We start from the raw sequence: 16,858 nt of genomic DNA, 5'->3' as shown, positions 1-16,858 counted from the left end.
CATCATATACATATACATATAACAGATCCCGGCCCTCTAGGAAGGGACGCGGTGAATGGAGTCATCATGTATGCCGACATCATATAGCACATATGCATATAACAGATCCCGGCCCTCTAGGGAGGGACGCGGTGAATAGAATCATCAATGCATGTCAAAATCATATATCATATATGCATATAACAGATCCCGGCCCTCTATTGCGGAACGCGGCGAACAGAATCGTCATATGCCATCCTGGCCGCCACCCCCATATCATCATATCATCATATACATATATACATATAACCGAACCTGGCCCGCAAGGGAGAGAGACGCGGTGAACAATGCAGAGGAAGATGCACGATAACAGAACCTGGCCCGGGACGAAGTCATGCGTTTGGCAAGGCGACTAGAACGATTGACGAGGCACTAGTTCGCAGGCACGACATGTTCCGAAGTCCTTTTCCTAGATTAAAAAGAAACATGAGTGTGAGCCTCTGTAATCAAAGCTCTCAAAGTTTGATACGAGTCTGAGGGATATTATTATTTCTGTTCACAAACGTCACCTTATGGGGTGGCATATCATTTTGACTAACTATTTTTCTTTCTATTTGTGCGAGGTACAAATAAAGTGAAGTATGTGGTGCAAAATTTAAAGAGGAAGTAAAGAATCGGATACTTAAAGCCTTAGAGAATTGGAGCTTTGGATGAAGACCTAGAAGAGCATGGATGACCTATTCCCTTCAGACGAGCGGACAAATGGAATAGGATTGCCGAATGATTTGGGCCCAAGGCCGAAAAAGGTAAACTTTCTTTCCCTTCCTTTTAGTATAAGTTTTACATTATTTTTATATGAATATGTAAAAATGCACTTGTATGGATATTGAAACCCTGATAAGTTAGAACTTAGGATTTAGTTGCGGTTAGAGACCCGAACATGTTTCAAATTAGATCCGAAAGATAGGTGAGTTGTATTCCATTTGCTAAAAGTAAATAAAAGTGAAAAAATATTTTCTTATGCAAAAAATGGATTACCTTTGAATATATCTTTAAAGTATGTTTCATAATTTGAAAAATCCAAAAAAGAAAAGTAAAAAAAATGAATTCAAATGAATGGAATTTTCTTAAAAACCCGAGTTTGGGTAAATAGTTCTGAGGATATGGTTGACCAAAGAGACAAAATGCAGATAATGCATGAACTAATAAAAGACTACATATATATTTTCTTATATACAAACACATGAAATTAGTTTTAGATGGGATATACCCAGTGTACTATTCTTATAAGTAAAAGGACAATATTATTTTTACCTGAATATTTTAGATCCGAACTTAAACTACCCTTATTTTTTAAAATTCTTTAATTCTTTCAAAAGCCAATATGATATGTCACGACAGTATTTTTATATGGGAAATTAAACAAAACATAAGCAGTTCATGCAAAATCACACATTGAAACTCGAAGGTCAACCGTATACTGTGGATCCTAAATACTAGGGTGCCTAACTGTCACGTCCCAAAGTACCCGCTAGACGTGATTGACACCCAGCAAACACCACCCGCCAGGCGAACTACATATCATACTCTCAATCATTTACAAAAGCTGTCACGACCCAACACCGTAGGCCGTGACTAGTGCCCGATCTGGGCACCTAAACCCATCTATCAAACGTATTCAAATATATAGCAGAAGCCGACAAGGCTATATTCCGAATACAGATAATTTCCAGAAAACCGTTGGCAGAGTTTCCTTTGTTTTTCGGACTAACCAGAATAACCCTGTACACAGCAAACACCAACAGAGGCCACACAGGGCTAATCAAAGCAATGCACAAACAAATGCGGACCGGCCGCCTCGGCGTATGGAATCACCCAAACAACATATACACATAAGCATACAGACAGACCATAACCCACAGACATGTCCACAGACCTCTAAACTGACCGACAGAATCATATGACGGGACAGGGCCCCGCCGTACCCAAATAGTCAGATATGCAGAAATATATACATGGCGAAAGATATATATACCAAAAGTGGACTCCGAATCAAGGGAGTACTCCGAAATAGCAGAAGTGGAGCCTACAGTGGTGGGTCACCGGCGTCTGTACCTGCGGGCATGAAACGCAGCCCCCGAAGGAAGGGGGTCAGTACGAAAGATGTACTGAGCATGTAAAGCATGGAGAACAAAAATATAGGCCACAACTGAAAGCGAACAGAATACCAAAGAGAGAAATGCCGAACAGTATATCAAAATGTTTATCAAAATCATATATACATAATGCAAACAAAATCATGCAAAGCTCAGGAACGTGGTCACCACTCCGACGCTGGTGCCACACACAGCACAACACCAGAAGGTTCAAATCTCCGTACATCCCCGAACACACACATATGAGCGTATCACATCACAGCCATATCACAGCATAACTCCAAACGGAACCCGGCCCTATGGCGAGGCCTCGGGGAACCGTAACACAGCATACGGCCGAATCATCATAGAGCGCACGAATCATAACCGGCCCGGGAACCGGTGAACGAAGTCATAATAAGGCACGAGCGGAGTCGTGAGCAAACAATGCACTTTTTATATTAAAATAGCCTTTCAAAACTTGATTACTTCATAAGTCAGTTCATTAACCAAAATAGTCAAATAATTAGTTGGTACTAAAGTTTATTTCACAAAATGTTTCCAAAGTGGTACATATGGCTCAAAACATAGCTTGTTATATCATAGTGTTCCGAACATTATTTCATAGAGGACAATTTCAAAATCGAAGATTCTTTATCGAAGCTTATCCAAAAAAGAGAGTCTAGTAGGACAAATAAGGCATCTCGGGGTTAGCAGGCCCACCTCGGGTCAAGTCGAGGTGGCAAACATAATTTATGAACATTTCGGGTCTATAAGATCATACATAAAGATTTCAAAGTAATCCGATTGCATTTTCATAAGTTTCGGACGTTTGATTGCTTTCTAGCCAAAATAGGAACATTAGGCTTCAATTGAATTGAATGAATAGTAGCCATTCTATAGATCGGATTTTGAGGAGCGGAAATGCTCCCGGGGTTCCGATATCAACCTAACATACTAAGACATGCCAAAAGAAGAAATGGGAAGCTTTACATACCTTATAAACGTCTTATGCTCACCCCAAACTCAAATCCCGATTCGTCCAGAATCTGCAAATGGTCAAAGTTACCTATTAGAGATTCTTAAGCTTAAAAATCCCATTAACTTCATTTTTTTGCCTACCGAAATTTCGGCAGCATTTCCCCTATATATCTAACACCCCCGAGACTTAGCTCAGCTCAAAATACATCAACAACAACAACCCAAACATCACAAACAACACAAACCACAACTAAAGCACTTTAACTTCAATATTCTTCCATACTATATAAGTTGACAACTTCCATTCAAACTTCACAATTCCAAACTTATGTCCACATTATTGTATTCATACACTCATTCAAGGTTATCCAAACATATTCCAATCATATTCCAAACATTATACATAAATTCAAGAAGTTCGTCACTTTCCATATTCCTTTCAAAACGTCAACAATTCCGACGAACATACTAACTTGCATTATTTCATTCCGGATTCATTAACAACAACCATAAGTCATATTTAAAGCCTTAATATCATGGATATACAAGGATATACACAAATACACCGAAATTATATACTTTCCCATAATAATCCGCAATCATTTTCCAACGCCAATTCAATTCGCTAAACATTCATTTACGTCATAAATGTCACAACGACGCAACTAACGAACTAACAATTCAATTTCACCTTGCCTTACACACCTTGTGGCTCACGGCCACTTCACTAAACACACATGCACACACGGCTTCATACACACATCCAAATTACGGGATTCTCGTCTATTCCCAATCCTTAACACATTCATACCAATTCCACAACATTAAAGTAACAAAATTCATACCTTTTCTTGAATTTCCGACTTGTCGCAAACGTGCTCCTTTCACCAAACTAATTGTACCCCGTCGAAGAGCGTCTTGAACTTACTACAAATATGAGAAGAACAAAATTTTTAGAACCAAAACAAGGCTAGGAAAATTTTTTGTTGTTGTTGTGGAATGGGGTTCGGCCGAAGGGTTCAAGAACTCAAGGATGAGTTTTTAATTTTGCTTCTTGAATTATCTATGGATAAGTATGCATATATACATGATTGATTAGTAGGCACATATAAAGCACATGACCATTAAATGGGTCTTGGGCCAAGGCCTCATGGCCGGCCACCCCATGGTCTTGGGCTTAAATTTTCCTTCAAATTTTTTTCTTGGCCCAATTCGTTGAAATCTCGTTTTGTAATTCCCGAAACTAATTTCCGAAATTCCAATTTTTGCCCTTGGACTTCCTCCACATTTCCACACCAATATTTTCATAAACAACATAGACATTTTAACTAAAATCAATATATTTCCTCATAACACACAAGTCTTAATTATTTCTCGATTTCCAATTATGCGAAAACACGGGACATAACATTCTCCCCCCCTTAAGAACATTCGTCCCAGAATGTTAAATTAATCTTATAATATAACGGGGGAGTCTCCCTTTATAGTTAGCACACACAATTCATTCGTCAATCAATACAACAAATTTGAAGGTTTAAATTACATGTGGCTGCAGGAAACAAGTGGGGGTATTTCTTCTTCATCTCGACCTCCGCCTCCCAAGTCATCTCTTCCCGATTGTTGTTGCGCCACAGGACTTTAACAGAAGGCACTTCCTTAGTGCGTAGTCTCCTCACCTGTCGATCCAGAATAGTTACAGGCTGCTCTTCATAAGACAAATGCTCCGTTACCTGAATATCATCCACTGGGAATATCCTGGAAGGATCACCAATACATTTTCGCAGCATAGACACATGAAATACCGGGTGTACGGCCTCCAAATTGGATGGTAAGTCTAGCTCATAGGCGACCTCGCCTATCTTCCGAATGATCTGATACGGCCCGATATACCGCGGGCTCAACTTACCATTTCTACCGAATCTCATAACACCCTTCATAGGCGACACCTTCAGAAATACCCAGTCGCCAATCTGGAACTCGAGTGGTCGACGTCGTCTGTCTGCATATGCTTTCTGTCGACTCTGTGCAGCCAGTAATCGCTCCCGAATAAGCTTTACCTTATCTACAGCTTCCTGGATCATATCTGGCCCAATCAGCTTAGTCTCACCCACGTCGAACCAACCAATCGGTGATCTGCATTTTCTGCCATAAAGGGCCTCGTATGGTGCCATCTGAATGCTGGAGTGATAGCTGTTATTATAGGCAAACTCAATAAGTGGCAAGTGATCATCCCAGCTGCCCCTGAAATCAATAACGCAGGCCCGTAACATATCTTCCAGCGTCTGAATAGTGCGCTCGGCCTGCCCGTCGGACTGAGGATGAAAGGCTGTACTGAGGCTCACCTGAGTCCCTAATCCCTCCTGAAATGACCTCCAGAAATTTGCCGTGAACTGGGCACCTCGGTCAGTAATAATAGACACAGGGACTCCGTGAAGTCTAACTATCTCTCTGATATACAATCTAGCATAGTCCTCAGCTGAATAAGTAGTCCGAACCGGAAGAACATGGGCTGATTTCGTCAATCGGTCAACAATAACCCAAATAGAGTCGTACCTGCGTGGAGTGCGCGGTAGCCCAACAACGAAGTCCATATTAATCATCTCCCATTTCCAGGCTGGAATTTCCATCTCCTGTAATAACCCACCGGGCTTCTGGTGTTCAATTTTGACTTGCTGACAATTCGGGCACTGACTAACGAACTCGGCAATATCTTTCTTCATACCGTCCCACCAATACAAACACCTGAGATCATGATACATTTTAGTGGAACCAGGATGAACCGAATACCGTGCATTATGTGCCTCGCCCATAATCTGTCGCCGTAAGCCTGCAACGTCCGGTACACAGAGTCTGCCGTCATATAATAATACCCCTTCAGGCGAAATTTCAAACGGAGTCTTTGCTTTACTAAGGGCCACATCTTTGTACTGAACCAGAATAGGATCTTCGAACTGACGCTGCTTTACCTCTGCCATAATAGATGATTCAGCAACTGCACGAACAGAAATCCCAGAATCTCCAGAATCCGCCAAACGAACTCCAAGGCTGGCCAGCTGATGAATATCACGAACCAAATCTTTCTTACCAGATGGTACATCAGCCAAGCTGCCCATAGACTTGCGGCTAAGTGCATCCGCCACCACATTGGCTTTCCCAGGATGGTACAGAATATCAACATCATAATCCTTCAGTAACTCAAGCCATCTTCTCTGCCGCAAATTCAATTCTTTCTGCTTAAAGATGTACTGGAGACTCTTATGGTCCGTATAAATATCGACATGGACCCCATATAAATAATGCCACCAAATCTTCAAAGCATGAATCACTGCGGCCAACTCAAGATCATGAGTGGGATAATTCTTCTCGTGTGGTCTGAGCTGCCGGGAAGAATAGGCTATGACTCGACCGTGCTGCATCAACACACAACCTATCCCAATACCAGAGGCGTCACAATAGACCACATACCCATCTGATCCCTCTGGAAGAGTCAAAACTGGTGCTGAAACTAACCTTTCTTTCAACATCTGGAAGCTGCGCTCACAGGCATCGGTCCACAGAAATTTCGCTGCTTTCTGAGTAAGCTTCGTCAGTGGTGCTGCAATAGAAGAAAAGTCCTCCACGAACCTGCGATAATATCCGGCTAATCCCAGAAAACTGCGCACCTCTGTCGGTGTAGTAGGCCTGGGCCAATTCTGTACAGCCTCAATCTTCTGCGTATCGACCCGAATACCATCTGCGCCGACAATATGGCCCAAGAATGCCACAGAAGTTAACCAGAATTCACATTTGGAGAATTTAGCGTATAAATTCTGTTGACGGAGAATACCAAGCACCGTCCTCAAATGATCTGAATGCTCCTCGGCTGATCTTGAGTAAATCAGAATATCATCAATAAACACAATAACGAACATATCCAGAAAAGGCTGAAATACCCGATTCATCAGATCCATAAATACCGCTGGAGCATTAGTCAGCCCGAAAGACATAACTCTGAACTCATAATGCCCGTACCGGGTCCTGAAAGCAGTTTTCGGGATATCTGACTCCCGCACTCGCACCTGATGATAACCTGAGCTCAGATCTACCTTCAAAAAATACTTAGCACCCTGCAGCTGATCAAACAAGTCATCAATCCGGGGGAGGGGATATTTATTCTTTATAGTCACCTTATTTAGCTGCCGGTAGTCGATACACATCCGCAGTGACCCATCTTTCTTCCTCACAAATAATACCGGCGCACCCCAGGGTGATGTGCTGGGTCTAATAAAGCCTTTATCTAACAAATCTTTCAGCTGCTCCTTCAACTCCTTCAATTCAGCCGGTGCCATTCTGTACGGAGGAATAGATATAGGCTGCGTATCCGGCATCAACTCTATAGTAAAGTCTATCTCCCGCTCAGACGGAAGGCCAGGAAGCTCGTCAGGAAATACATCTGGGAATTCACTAACGACCAGAACCGACTGAATAGTAGGTGTCTCAGCTGTAGTGTCGTGCACACGAAACAAGTGATAGATATAGCCTTTCTGAATCATCTTCTTAGCCTTGAGGTACGAAATAAACTTACCCCTCGGCGATGCTGTAGACCCGAACCACTCTATAACTGGTTCCCCTGGAAACTGAAAACGGACTACCTTCTTCTGGCAGTCAACATTAGCATAACAGGAAGATAACCAGTCCATACCCATAATAACGTCGAATTCCAGCATATCTAATTCTATCAAATCAGCTTTGGTGCAACGATCATATATAGTCACCGAACAATCCCTATAAACCTGTCTCGCTATAAAAAAGTCTCCAACCGGTGTGGCTACCTCAAATGGCTCTATAGGCTCAGACACTATCCCAATTTTACTAGCAATGAGCGGGGAAATATATGATAAAGTAGAGCCAGGGTCAATCAATGCATATACAGATCTGGAGAAAACCAGTAATGTACCTGTGACGACGTTTGGCGAAGCCTCCTGATCCTGGCGGCTGGCCAAAGCATATATGCGGTTCGAGGGACCGCTAGAACCTGAAACGCCACCGCGGCCTCGACCGCGTCCCGCCGGTGTCGGCGCACCTCGCCCTGCAGGGCGTGCAACAGATGGAGCAGATGATGAACCGGCGGCTGACCCTGTCGGCTGAGCCACACTACCAGAACCGCTAGCCAATGGACAATCTCGCATAAAATGGCCCTGACCACCGCACGAAAAACAAGCTCCAGTAGCTCGATAGCACTCCCCAGGATGAGACTTCCCGCAATGAGAGCAACGGGGTCTGGGTGGTCTGGCTTGGCTGGGGCCTCTAGACACCTGTGAACCTGCCGCCCTGGAGCCCTGACCGGCCCCAGGCGGTCCTGCACTATCAAACCTCCTGCCGCCAGACTGAGTACTCCGGCCGGACGGAGAAAGCTGTCTGCCTGTCTGCTGCTGCTGCTGAGGCTGCCCGCCTCGAGAATCTCCAGAATATCCCGCGGACCTAGCCCTCTTGGGCGGCCTCCTTTCCCGATCTCTGCTAGAATAATCAGACCTGTGACGGTCCTCCATACCCATCGCATAAGCCTGAAGTCGGGCAATATCCATATTTGTCTGCAATGACACTGCCATACAGCCGTCGATCAAATAGCGATCCAACCCCATAACATATCTGTGCATCCGATCGGACATATCTGCTACTACGGCAGGTGCATACCGGGCCAGGGAATCAAACTCCAGATTATACTCACGAACGCTCCGACCCCTCTGTTGCAGATGTAAAAATCGATCAGCCCGCGCCCGTCGCAACTCTGGGGGCAGAAAGTGGCGGGTGAAAGCAGTCACAAACTCGTCCCAAGTAGCTGGAGGAGCACCCTCGCCCCTAGATAGCTCTCAGGACTCATACCAGTGAGCAGCAACATCCCGAAGTCTATGCGAGGCCAACTCGACCGACTCGGTCTCTGAAGCCCTGACCAAGTCTAGCGAGCGCCGCATCCCCCGAATAAAATCATGGGGGTCCTCATCGGGCTTAGACCCGAAAAACTCTAGAGGGCCACACAATAAGAACTCTCGAACCCGTAGGTTGTCACGCATGTCATCATCATCATCGTCCCTCCGCCCGCGTCTGCGAGCCTGCCCCGCTACCAATGTGGTCAGCAACTGTACAGCTTCCCTCAGGGTCCTGTCCTCCGCCCCTGGCTGAGGAGCTGGAGTCTCGGGAGCGGGTACTCGGGCCTCCGGAGCTGCTGAAGGACCTGCTCCAGGCTGTACCAATGGTGGTGTAGCGGACCCCTCAGAATGAGGCACGACCTCAGGCAAATCATAAACACGAGCCCGGGTAGCTCGTTGTGCCTGACTGGTCTCTCCCATCCTCGCCTTGCCCTTCTGGGCCGTCGTTGCCTTCTTCGGAGGCATCACTGCAAACACAATAACGAATCAGATCAAAATCGTCCTAATAGAACAGCTCTATCGCACGATCTAAGATTCCAAAGAAAAGTAACACCCTAAATGCCCTGTAGCCTCCTGTTTATAGATGTGGTGCACAACACATCGATAAACAAGACTCTACGAGACACGACCTGTAGACATTCCGAGGACAAACTGCTCTGATACCACTTTTGTCACGACCCAACCCCGTAGGCCGTGACTAGTGCCCGATCTGGGCACCCAAACCCATCTATCAAACGTATTCAAATATATAGCAGAAGCCGACAAGGCTATATTCCGAATACAGATAATTTCCAGAAAAATTTCGGCAGAGTTTCCTTTGTTTTTCGGACTAACCAGAATAACCCTGTACACAGCAAACACCAACAGAGGCCACATAGGGCTAATCAAAGCAATGCACAAACATATGCGGACCGGCCGCCTCGGCGTATGGAATCGCCCAAACAACATATACACATAAGCATACAGACAGACCATAACCCACAGACATGTCCACAGACCTCTAAACTGACCGACAGAATCATATGACGGGACAGGGCCCCGCCGTACCCAAATAGTCAGATATGCAGAAATATATACATGGCGAAAGATATATATACCAAAAGTGGACTCCGAATCAAGGGAGTACTCCGAAATAGCAGAAGTGGAGCCTACAGTGGTGGGTCACCGGCGTCTGTACCTGCGGGCATGAAACGCAGCCCCCGAAGGAAGGGGGTCAGTACGAAAGATGTACTGAGCATGTAAAGCATGGAGAACAAAAATATAGGCCACAACTGAAAGCGAACAGAATACCAAAGAGAGAAATGCCGAACAGTATATCAAAATGTTTATCAAAATCATATATACATAATGCAAACAAAATCATGCAAAGCTCAGGAACGTGGTCACCACTCCGACGCTGGTGCCACACACAGCATAACACCAGAAGGTTCAAATCTCCGTACATCCCCGAACACACACATATGAGCGTATCACATCACAGCCATATCACAGCATAACTCCAAACGGAACCCGGCCCTATGGCGAGGCCTCGGGGAACCGTAACACAGCATACGGCCGAATCATCATAGAGCGCACGAATCATAACCGGCCCGGGAACCGGTGAACGAAGTCATAATAAGGCACGAGCGGAGTCGTGAGCAAACAATGCACTTTTTATATTAAAATAGCCTTTCAAAACTTGATTACTTCATAAGTCAGTTCATTAACCAAAATAGTCAAATAATTAGTTGGTACTAAAGTTTATTTCACAAAATGTTTCCAAAGTGGTACATATGGCTCAAAACATAGCTTGTTATATCATAGTGTTCCGAACATTATTTCATAGAGGACAATTTCAAAATCGAAGATTCTTTATCGAAGCTTATCCAAAAAAGAGAGTCTAGTAGGACAAATAAGGCATCTCGGGGTTAGCAGGCCCACCTCGGGTCAAGTCGAGGTGGCGAACATAATTTATGAACATTTCGGGTCTATAAGATCATACATAAAGATTTCAAAGTAATCCGATTGCATTTTCATAAGTTTCGGACGTTTGATTGCTTTCTAGCCAAAATAGGAACATTAGGCTTCAATTGAATTGAATGAATAGTAGCCATTCTATAGATCGGATTTTGAGGAGCGGAAATGCTCCCGGGGTTCCGATATCAACCTAACATACTAAGACATGCCAAAAGAAGAAATGGGAAGCTTTACATACCTTATAAACGTCTTATGCTCACCCCAAACTCAAATCCCGATTCGTCCAGAATCTGCAAATGGTCAAAGTTACCTATTAGAGATTCTTAAGCTTAAAAATCCCATTAACTTCATTTTTTTGCCTACCGAAATTTCGGCAGCATTTCCCCTATATATCTAACACCCCCGAGACTTAGCTCGGCTCAAAATACATCAACAACAACAACCCAAACATCACAAACAACACAAACCACAACTAAAGCACTTTAACTTCAATATTCTTCCTTACTATATAAGTTGACAACTTCCATTCAAACTTCACAATTCCAAACTTATGTCCACATTATTGTATTCATACACTCATTCAAGGTTATCCAAACATATTCCAATCATATTCCAAACATTATACATAAATTCAAGAAGTTCGTCACTTTCCATATTCCTTTCAAAACGTCAACAATTCCGACGAACATACTAACTTGCATTATTTCATTCCGGATTCATTAACAACAACCATAAGTCATATTTAAAGCCTTAATATCATGGATATACAAGGATATACACAAATACACAGAAATTATATACTTTCCCATAATAATCCGCAATCATTTTCCAACGCCAATTCAATTCACTAAACATTCATTTACGTCATAAATGTCACAACGACGCAACTAACGAACTAACAATTCAATTTCACCTTGCCTTACACACCTTGTGGCTCACGGCCACTTCACTAAACACACATGCACACACGACTTCATACACACATCCAAATTACGGGATTCTCGTCTATTCCCAATCCTTAACACATTCATACCAATTCCACAACATTAAAGTAACAAAATTCATACCTTTTCTTGAATTTCTGACTTGTCGCAAACGTACTCCTTTCACAAAACTAATTGTACCCCGTCGAAGAGCGTCTTGAACTTACTACAAATATGAGAAGAACAAAATTTTTAGAACCAAAACAAGGCTAGGAATTTTTTTTTTTTTGTTGTGGAATGGGGTTCGGCCGAAGGGTTCAAGAACTCAAGGATGAGTTTTTAATTTTGCTTCTTGAATTATCTATGGATAAGTATGCATATATACATGATTGATTAGTAGGCACATGGAAAGCACATGACCATTAAATGGGTCTTGGGCCAAGGCCTCATGGCCGGCCACCCCATGGTCTTGGGCTTAAATTTTCCTTCAAATCTTTTTCTTGGCCCAATTCGTTGAAATCTCGTTTTGAAATTCCCGAAACTAATTTCCGAAATTCCAATTTTTGCCCTTGGACTTCCTCCACATTTCCACACCAATATTTTCATAAACAACATAGACATTTTAACTAAAATCAATATATTTCCTCATAACACACAAGTCTTAATTATTTCTCGATTTCCAATTATGCGAAAACACGGGACATAACAAAAGCACTAAAAGAAAATAAGTGCAGGTCCAACAACGTTATTAATGATAAAAATGCGAAATAGTCGCCAACCAAATCAATAATTTATTTATGAAAACCAACCAACGCTAAGAAAAAAAGAATCTCTATCTCACGTCCCACGCCAAGACCATGGAGAATCTAACAGAGTTGCATGAGTTTGAGTGCCGGGCATGTAAACCCAAAATAAAATAAATAACTAGAAATAAACTAGATAAAGCTGAAATGGCTGCCTCCACGAACAATGCGGTGGCTCACCTCAGCAACAGAATCCACTCACGAAGTCTTCAATTACCAGCCCCGTTCTCAACGACAGTATCTGCATGGATATGCAAGTAAGGAGTGAGTTATACATAAATATAACCCAGTAAGATCCTCGACCCGCCACTTCAAATACCCCTGGAACAAGTGTTAGAAAATACAAACACACAACAAGCACAAAAATATTATGCACATGAATATATCATTATATAACAACAACCAAGGTCAAAACCACTGTTTATCAAATATATTATATATCTCAACACAATTTACACTACGAACCGTCATAAGTGGCGGTTAAAGAATTAGTCAACACTATGAATCCACGGCAACATACAATGTACCAAATATGTCAGGAAGCATACACAATGCTGAGGGAAGCATACACAATGCCTATTATATCCCGTATTTTTGTACGTTGGATTATTCGTAAGCTAATCGACATAAGTTCAAGGACAGGATTACTTTTCAGATATGAGACAAGGACTTCTTAATCCCGATTTTAATAATGCACGGTTTTCTTATTAATTACAATTAGTGGAGATATTAGTGAAGTGGGATTAATTGACCGTGATTAGAATATTAAGTGGGGATTTATTACATCCCATGTTTTCATGCATTGGGAAGCGTGCGAGTTAAATGACATTAGTAACGGAAACGAGGTTATCCCACAAGCTTATAGGTGGTTAGAGTAATGGTACAGACGTGTTGTAAATATTAGAAGTTAAACAAATCGAAGAAAATAAGCTTTGTCAAGGTTTGAAATTTATTTGAATGAAATACAGTCCAAGCTATAATACCCGGTATATTTGGACTAGGAAATTGAACCGTCCAGCATGAGCAAATTTACCCGATCCCGAAGGATTCGGTCATATTGAAGCATGAAAATCAAGAACTCGGCGTATACAAGGAATGAAGTCCCGAAATGATTTAAGACGAAAAAGGGTAATGACGATGATTGCAAATAATATCTTATATGTGGCAAATGAGGTTATGGAGTAGTGTTATATTACATGAGTATAATAATGAGTGTATAAGTATTATTTAAGTGAATTGGGATCAAGAAATTAATTATATGGGTAATTGGTTAAGTATTGAAATAAAGTGGAAAAATAAGGAGTTAATTGTGGTATTAATTAGTATTATTTGTATAAGTTTTATATAGCTAGGTAACGAAGTGGATGGCCCCTACTTGACATATGTCAAGTCAATAAGTAATGACTAATTAATTATGTTGGGGTGTGGGCATGAGAACCCATCACGTGTCAAGAGCAAAAGGTGACTATGAAACATCTTTAATCATTTTGCTAGGAAATTAAAAAGAGAAAACAAAAAAAAGGTCCAGCATACACATTGATTACCAAAACTGTATAGTGACCCCTTTTGTTATGAACCAAGCAGCAACATATTTCTTGTTACGTTACTAGCATCAACGCTTTCTTATTCCGGGGAAAAAGTATAATTCTTCTTATAAAGCAACATAGCGGGTCTTGCTCTATACTTCGATCTCGTTGTTCCGTTTTATCACGTTGTTGAATTCGGGCTTTCTTCGAAGTGAAGTAAGGTTGAAGAAGAGTATTTCTTGGAATATAAGGTAAGAATTCTCCTCTACTAGATATATTTAAATTCGTCCAGGTCATAGTTAAATTGAGAGACTGGAACTACGAAATTAATTGCGAGAAATCGGATAAATTGTTATTGTTATCATGTGGACTGTTTGGTGGTTGTTATAAATTGTTTGGTGTGCTGGAATATCGTGGGATTGGTTGTAGTTGTTGTTGTTGTGCTTGTTGTTATACTATGTATATATGAAAATAAAGAAGTGTATCCAAGTATCGGTATAGGAATGTATATTGGGCTGTTTTGGAGGTGATTTAAGAATGAATTTGATTCTATTTGGCTAAGTTGGGAATTTATTGAATTTATTGATATTGTTGTTGGTATGGTGATTGATATTTTGGCTAAGTTGGGATCACAAGGATTATTGTGTTTTTAGGGAAGATGTTGCCCGAATATCGTTAGATTTCTAAGTAATTAAGGATTGGCTTGAAAGAGTATCCTAAGTTGATTATTGGCATATTTGGCATTGTTTGTAGATTGGCGAAGCCCAAGACCTAAGTTATGGTTAACTTGAGAAGCGACAAGGTATGTAAAGCTATCCCTTCTTTCTTTTGACATGATCTATGTGAGACAAACAGACGACGAATGTATAAACTCCAAAGAAACTCCTATTCTTAGAGACACTAGGATGGCTAATGTTTTTGATATCCAAAACCTATTTCACATTGTCTTGATACGTGTCTATGATCCTTGAAGTTCCATTTGATATAATCCATAGTGACATTCGAGGGGTACTTGATATGGTTGTTATCTTTGATGCTCAAGTATTAGTTCATTCTACTTATTCTATTGAGTCCCGGATGATGATTTAGTTTGTATATGGTTGCTCACTACTCTGCTCGTGCATGCTGCTAATGTATCTTTCACCGAGTCCCGGGCCGGGTATGTTTTCGTGCACAGTTTCACTGCATTGTTCACCGAGTCCCTCACTAGAGGGCCGGGTACGTATGTATATATATATCTGTGATGATATGATTATGGCACCGAGTCCCATGATGGGTCGGTATGGTATGTGATGACTTTATTCACCGAGTCCCATAATGGGCCGGATATGGTATATGATATAGACATGCATGATTCTCATCTCGTAAGGCACAGGTGCATTGGTATCTTTGATTATCATACTTGCTTCCTGTAATCTTGTATTTAGTTATGATTTTCTTATTGTATTTCGTGCTTTATATACTCCATACATACCTCGTACTGACCCCTTTTCTTCGGGGGCTGCGTTTCATGCCCGCAGGTACAGACACTCGGTTTGGTGATCCTCCAGCTTAGGACTTCTGCTCAGCTATTTGGAGAGCTCCATTGTTCCGGAGCCTAGACTATTTTGGTACAGATCTTTTGATGTAGATCTATGCATATCCAGGGGTACAACGGGGCCCTGTCCCGTCATATTTCACTTTTATACTCTTGGAGGTCTCTAGACATATGTAGGTTGTATATGGGTTATGGTCAGCTATGTCGATATGGTTTGTTTTGGATATTCCTGTATGTAGTGGCAGCCATGTCGGCTTGCGTATTGTATTATGCTTTAGTTAGCTGTGACTTCTCAGGAGACAGGTTTATGATATGTGACGTTATGAATCTTTAGTTGCTTTTACAAGTCCCCCATACTGTCCTTAGTTTCAGTCTGACTGTATCTAACAGGTTTGTACACGAGTGTCCAGTTCGGGCACTGGTCATGGTCCATGGAGTTGGGTCGTGACAATGCCCCAATATCATCAAGAAGCATACACAATCCTAAGGGAAGTATACACAATGCCCTAATATAATCAAGAAGCATACACAATGCTAAGGGAAGCATACACAATGCCCCAAAATAATCAAGAAGCATACACAATGCCCCAATAACATGGCTCACAACTATATCACATCACAAAATAATTTATAAAGAGAGTTTTGGATTATTTGAAAATAAAGTATATGCGGTTGGCCTTAAGGACCGCCGATTCTGCCAAGCACACGCTCACCCCAACACATGGACCAGGCAGACAAAACATATTTTTAAAACGGGTTTTGAAAAGCAAGTACCCAAAGCTTAAAGTCTCACTTACCTCAAATTCACAATTCAAGCACACTTCCCAATAAATCAAAACTGCGTTCTCGAGTCTCCGGATTGCCTCAAACTACACAAAAACGGATTTAGAATGGTCAAAACCCTTAGGGTAAACCACTTCTATATTTTTAGAGGCTTAAACGGTTAAAGTCAAATTTTAAAGGACGAAAACGCTCTCTGGTCAATGTGTTCAAAACCTGACAAGACTTATATTTTCAGAAAGGTCTTAACGAGAGGATTCCAACGATAAATAGAAGTCTAAAATCCGACGCTATTTGCCCTTTCAAATCAATGATTTTGGTTGAAGAACCCT

General features: G+C 41.9%; 1 long non-coding RNA gene across 1 annotated transcript; it reads left to right on the top strand.

The window, feature by feature from the left end:
- Positions 1–378: 378 nt before the first annotated feature.
- On the top strand, positions 379–16,094 carry LOC132623369 (uncharacterized). The gene is made up of 3 exons (XR_009576215.1): positions 379–785; positions 14,963–15,011; positions 15,730–16,094. It is a non-coding gene; the product is annotated as an uncharacterized LOC132623369 (long non-coding RNA).
- Positions 16,095–16,858: the final 764 nt, after the last annotated feature.

Source organism: Lycium barbarum, chromosome 12 (genome assembly GCF_019175385.1).
Source record: "Lycium barbarum isolate Lr01 chromosome 12, ASM1917538v2, whole genome shotgun sequence".
NCBI classification, from domain to species: domain Eukaryota; kingdom Viridiplantae; phylum Streptophyta; class Magnoliopsida; order Solanales; family Solanaceae; genus Lycium; species Lycium barbarum.
Note: the sequence above shows the minus strand (reverse complement) of the source record. Positions and strands in the feature narration are given on the sequence as shown.